This window comes from Corylus avellana, unplaced genomic scaffold (assembly GCF_965113065.1).
Source record: "Corylus avellana unplaced genomic scaffold, dhCorAvel1.hap1.2 HAP1_SCAFFOLD_162, whole genome shotgun sequence".
Lineage (NCBI taxonomy): Eukaryota > Viridiplantae > Streptophyta > Magnoliopsida > Fagales > Betulaceae > Corylus > Corylus avellana.
The window spans coordinates 21591-27948 of record NW_028290557.1 but is presented as its reverse complement, the minus strand read 5'-3'; the positions used below and the strand labels follow the sequence as shown (position 1 = coordinate 27948).

The window sequence follows — 6358 nt, the reverse complement described above, 5'->3', positions numbered from 1 at the left end:
AAGAGCACCCTCATTCCTATATAATTAATATAAAAAAATGGTGGATGTAAGAATCCACAACCGACCATATCCTTCAAGTCGCACGTTGCTTTCTACCACATCGTTTTAAACGAAGTTTTACCATAACATTTCTCTAGTAGGTTGCTGTAACCAGTATGTAATTGATTCAATTATGGAATCATGAATAATCATTGGTTCGGTCGGTACATAGTAATCTATACTTTTATGAATGGGTAGTTTCTGAAGAAGTCTCAACAAGAATTCAATTTACCCCATATAATATATCTATTTTTTTCTTTTTTAATTTATTAATTTAATGGGGTGGGGAATAAAGACTGATGTAAGGAAGGATTGGGGTTGTTATTATTTTTGATAAATCATAATCGAAAGAAAAGAACTAGGAGATCCCCATATCTATCATATAGACTAAACAAATGTTTCTGAAAGTAATTATTGAAATAAAATAAAGTTTTCAATGAAATAGAACGATAACAAGACATACATATAAGCATTTCCTCATTTTCTGCGTAGTTTATTTGACCTGAAAAATTCAATAATCTTTCTGCAATTTTTACCTAAGGTAATGTAATAAGGTAAAGTGAATAAGATAATAGATTTTGTCTCAATTGTTACATAGATTTACAATTATTCATTAGAATTAGAGAAACCACAAAATACTTAAAAACGAGGTTCAAAGAAAATACATATGTTACGTATGTAACTTGATTGTTTTTTAATGATACTCGGACAGACGCAGACATTGAAATTGGTATTTTTCGTTGACGATTAACTCCTATCTACTCCGTCAATTCTATGAAGATGATGAATCATAAATCAAAAAAGAATCCTATATTATATGTAGTTTAGGGAGTGCTAGACTATTTTGTATAAATGCAAGTTAAAACAAGTCCAGATTAAGTCATTGCTCCTATTTTTTTTTTTACTTTAAACCAGTTAATCCTATTGATTATTGATTATTGATTGAAGTTAATTAGTACCCCAATATCAAACGAACACCCGCGTTTATAATTTATAAATCCACAGAAAATTAATAATCAGACTGCACCACCATTTAAAGTTAAAGTATAGGGAAAAAAGAAAGAGAGGCTTTCGCATTTATATTTAGAATGCATCATTGAAAATTCCAATGGATATAAGAAGTAAGGCTTTTTTTTTTATTTTTATGAGTAACTAATTTAAATATGAAAGGTATGGACATAGAATGAAAAGCCCGTCCCCGGATCTTTTTTTTTATATTATAATAAAAACTCTTTTCTTTTGATCTATGTTCCCATCTTACTTGGATACAAATAGATTCAATTACATCTGTGTGTTATTTGGTGTTATTTGAACACGATTAAATTTGCGAAAAAGATATAATTCAGATAAGAATTAATCATTATAAGAAAAAAGAATCATATTCTATCCAATATTATTATACTCTTAATAAAAAAAAAAAAAGACAATCTTTTATTCTGATATAAAATCGGTATTATGATACGACATATATAATCTGATATGATATATATAATAAGTATGCTCTGGGACGGAAGGATTCGAACCTCCGAATACCGGGACCAAAACCCGTTGCCTTACCACTTGGCCACGCCCCATTTTATATTTCTATTCGACATTAATAAACACTAATATTCTTATTAGTTGTTCGTCAATTATAGTCTAAATATCTATAGAATAGATTGTTACTAGGATTTTGATACATTTAGATATAGAATTAAACGAAATTTATTGATCATTACATATAATTCAATTAAGATATTGTATGAAAGTATGATTTCTTCTATTCTCTTTTAATTTGAGAATTGAAGTATTTTTGGTTGAGTTAGTTCAAATCAAAGAAAAGTTTTTTGGTCTACCTTATTTTTATTTTTTAATTTTTACTCATTTTTTTTATATAACTTAAACTTAAAAAAAAAAAATAACATTATATTATTAAATTATTAATTTTATATTATTAATAACAATAACTCATATTAATAACTCAATCAAAATAAATACAATTATCTTCAAGAACAAAACAAAAAAACAAAACGTTTGTTATGCTTAATATCTTTAGTTTGATCTGTATCTGGTTTAATTCTACTCTTTCTTCAAATAGTTTTTTCTTCGCCAAATTGCCCGAAGCCTACGCTTTTTTGAATCCAATCGTAGATTTTATGCCAGTAATACCTGTGCTATTTTTTCTCTTAGCTTTTGTTTGGCAAGCTGCTGTAAGTTTTCGATGAGATTTTGAATACTGTCCTAGAAAAATTCATGATTTATTATAAAAAAAAGATTCTAACAATTGATAAGATCGGATAAGTCTTATAGTATAAAGCTTCAATTCAAATATTGAAATTCTTGTATCGCCACGATAAGTCTGGAGATCACCCCATTTACTAATTCGGACCCTTTTTTTACATTGAAAGAACCTATTAGAGTCCCCCACAATTAGATATTGTGGGTATGCAAAAAATTTTGTTAATGAAAGACTTGACTCATATTACATTACAAATGAATTTATGAAAATTCCTTTCTATTTCTTCTATTTCTAGCTTTATAAAAACCATTTTTGGTGTCAAAATGCGGTATATGTGGTATAAAAATGGAGAATCTATTCTCTTTTTTTCCAAAAAAATGATCTTGGAGATTGTGTAATGCTTACTCTCAAACTATTTGTTTACACAGTAGTGATATTCTTTGTTTCTCTCTTTATCTTCGGATTCCTATCTAATGATCCAGGACGTAATCCTGGACGTGAAGAATAAAAAATAAAGTTTTTGTTTTCCTTGCTCGATTTTTAAATGTTCTTAGGATTTTATTTATTCCACATCTTTAACTATTAAATAAAAAAATAAAAAAAAAAAAAGACTCGTCGAAATTGAAAGATAAATAAAAAATACCACGTCATTGACAAAAGCGGAAAGAGAGGGATTCGAACCCTCGGTACGAAAAACCCGTACAACGGATTAGCAATCCGACGCTTTAGTCCACTCAGCCATCTCCCCCAATCGAAAAAGGATAATTACTATGTTACATTACACAAAAAGTAAGGTTTGAAAAAAGAGTCTTTCTTTCTTTTATACCATACCTCTTATTTTTATTTTTTATATTCTTTTTATTATATATAATTATATAGTATCTAGACATATAAAATATAAAAAATATTAAAAAATATAGAAACTAAAAGTAATTCCATTGAGATAAAGTAAGGGCTCGAAAGAGATATCTCCAATCCACTATTCCAATGAATATAAATTATAATTCTATAATTATATATATATATATTATAAGTAATAATAGTAATAATATATATTATAAGTAATAAATTATATATTACTACTATATAATTTAATATATAATAAAAGTACCTCTTTGATTTCGTCTCCAAGAGCTTTTTTTAATTCCACAGCCCGGCCTGGTCAGTACCTCGCTGGGCCTTTTTTGTTCCAATGAATCATAGAAAAAATGATTTATTTGATTTGAAAAAAGGATACTTGTTATTGAAACAACAACAATCATAATAAAGACTATTTCGATTCCTATGATACAGAATAGAATCAAAGTGCCATTTCTTAATTATTTGATCTTTCTTTTTTTTATTCCATTTACTTTACTGGAATAAAAAAAAGAAAGAATGGAACCATATATTCTTGCAGAATTTTATGTTTTGGCGTACATTATCGAACCGTATCCGTCAATGTCAAAGCACCCCCATCAAAAAAAGGTGTTATTTAGTTATTTAAATGACTCCTCTTTCCCTAATTTAATCGGGCTCCTTGAACAAAGCACGTCAACGCTCTAATTTTCATGATTCTTTTCTGATCCTATCTTCTTAATTATTATGGCTAATTTTTTTGTTCGACAAAGGATACATTTATATACAATAATCACATTGTAGCGGGTATAGTTTAGTGGTAAAAGTGTGATTCGTTCTATTAATCCCGTAATAGTTAAGGGGTCCCTTCGGAATGTTTGATTACTATTCCGATCAAAAACTTTATTTCTTAAAAGGATTTAATCCTTTACCTATCAATGAAAGATTCGAGGAAGAATGGACATTCTCGTGATTTATATCCAAAAGATTCAATTAGAAATTAAAAAAAAAATTGGATTATGAAATTACGAAACATAATTTGTTTTTAAATTGGATCAATACTTCCAATTGAATGAGTATGAGTAAAGTATCCATGGATAAAGAGAGAAGGGAGTATTTCTAATCGTAACTAAATCTTCAATTTTATGATTTGTATGTATAAGAGAGATTGAAGCAAAATAGCTATTAAACAATGACTTTGGTTTACTAGAGACATCGACATATTGTTTTAGCTCGGTGGAAACAAAATCCTTTTCCTAAGGATTCTTTCAAATAGAAATAGAGAACGAAGTAACTAGAAAGATTGTTAGAATCCCCCTCTTCTATAGGGATCATCTAGAAAGCGGGTTGTTTTGAATGCATTCAAACGGAAAAGCTGACATAGATGTTATGGGCCGAAATTCTTTTTTCATTTTTTTTTTATTTCGTTTACATCTGACATCTGTGGAATTTATCCATCTTCCATAAAGGAGCCGAATGAAACCAAAGTTTCACGTTCGGTTTTGAATTAGAGACGTTAAAAATGATGAATCAACGTCGACTATAACCCCTAGCCTTCCAAGCTAACGATGCGGGTTCGATTCCCGCTACCCGCTTATATCTCTATATTTATTATTCTAGATTTAATATATATATATTATAGATATTATATCTAGAATAATTTATTCATTTATATTTATTATATATTAAAATTAACATTAATTATATTAATATATTAAATAATATAAAAATAATATAATTAATCAGATTAATGTAATTAATCTAATTTAATGTAATTAATATACCGAATCGTTGAATTGAATGTGCAATTTTTGGAATTCTCTCACATATTCTTTTTTTCAGAAAAAAAGATGTGACAATTAAACTAAGAAAAAAAAAAAGCGTCCATTGTCTAATGGATAGGACAGAGGTCTTCTAAACCTTTAGTATAGGTTCAAATCCTATTGGACGCAATTTATTTCCATATATTTTGTTATATTTCTTTCTACTAGGTATTTTGAATGATTTGAATAAGAGACGCTTATACTTAACTATATATTATAATATTATAGTTATAACTTCTTTTTATAGTTATAATTTATTTTATCTTAATATGAAATCTATTATATTATAGAATATGAAATATATTAATAATTTCATAATATAAACTATAATAAAAAAGAAAAAATTAGAAAGTTATCTAAAAGAATTTTTTTATACATACTTGTTCCTGAAGTAGAAATTATACTTGTTCCTGAAGTAGAAAGCGTTCCATTTGTTCTTGAATAGCTTCTTTCAAAAGGGCTTCTGCTTCCTCAGTGAATGTCTTGGTGGAAGATATAATTTCTTGGAACTGAGGTTTATTCGTTTTTAAGTAAGTACGTAACTCACCGAGAAATTTCTTTACCTGTCCAATTTCTAATGAATCAAGATAACCATTCGTTCCAGTATAAATAGTCATTATCTGTTCTTCCACCGTGAGAGGATCTGCTTGAGATTGTTTGAGCAACTCGCGTAATCGTTGACCTCTTGCCAATTGATTCTGAGTAGCTTTATCGAGATCAGAAGCGAATTGTGCAAAGGCTTCTAATTCTGCGAATTGCGCCAATTCCAATTTTAATTTGCCGGCTACTTGTTTCATGGCTTTAATTTGAGCTGCGGATCCTACTCTGGAGACGGAAATACCCACGTTAATAGCAGGTCTGATTCCAGCATTGAATAGATCGGCAGATAAGAATATTTGTCCATCTGTAATCGAAATTACATTAGTAGGAATATAAGCCGAAACATCTCCCGATTGGGTCTCAACTATTGGTAAAGCAGTCATACTTCCTTCACCTAAATGAGAACTTGATTTAGCGGCTCTTTCCAAAAGTCGTGAATGCAAATAAAAAACATCCCCTGGATAAGCTTCGCGACCCGGTGGTCTTCGTAATAGAAGAGACATTTGGCGATAAGCCTGTGCTTGTTTGGACGGATCATCATAAATGATTAAAGTGTGTTGTTCACGGTACATAAAATATTCAGCCAGAGCGGCTCCTGTATAAGGAGCGAGGTATTGTAATGTAGCCGGAGAATCCGCCGTTTCAGCTACCACAATCGTGTATTCCATTGCTCCCCTTTCTTGTAAAGTAGTTACTACCTGAGCCACAGAAGATGCTTTTTGACCAATAGCAACATAAACACATATTACATTTTGCCCTTGTTGATTGAGAATCGTATCTGTGGCTACTGCTGTTTTACCGGTCTGTCTGTCTCCAATAATTAATTCTCGCTGACCACGTC

The 6358-nt window shown here is 29.5% G+C and overlaps 1 non-coding gene across 1 annotated transcript; it reads right to left on the bottom strand.

The window, feature by feature from the left end:
- Positions 1-2917: 2917 nt before the first annotated feature.
- TRNAS-GCU (transfer RNA serine (anticodon GCU)) lies at positions 2918-3005 on the bottom strand. The gene has a single exon. It is a non-coding gene; the product is annotated as a tRNA-Ser (tRNA).
- Positions 3006-6358: the final 3353 nt, after the last annotated feature.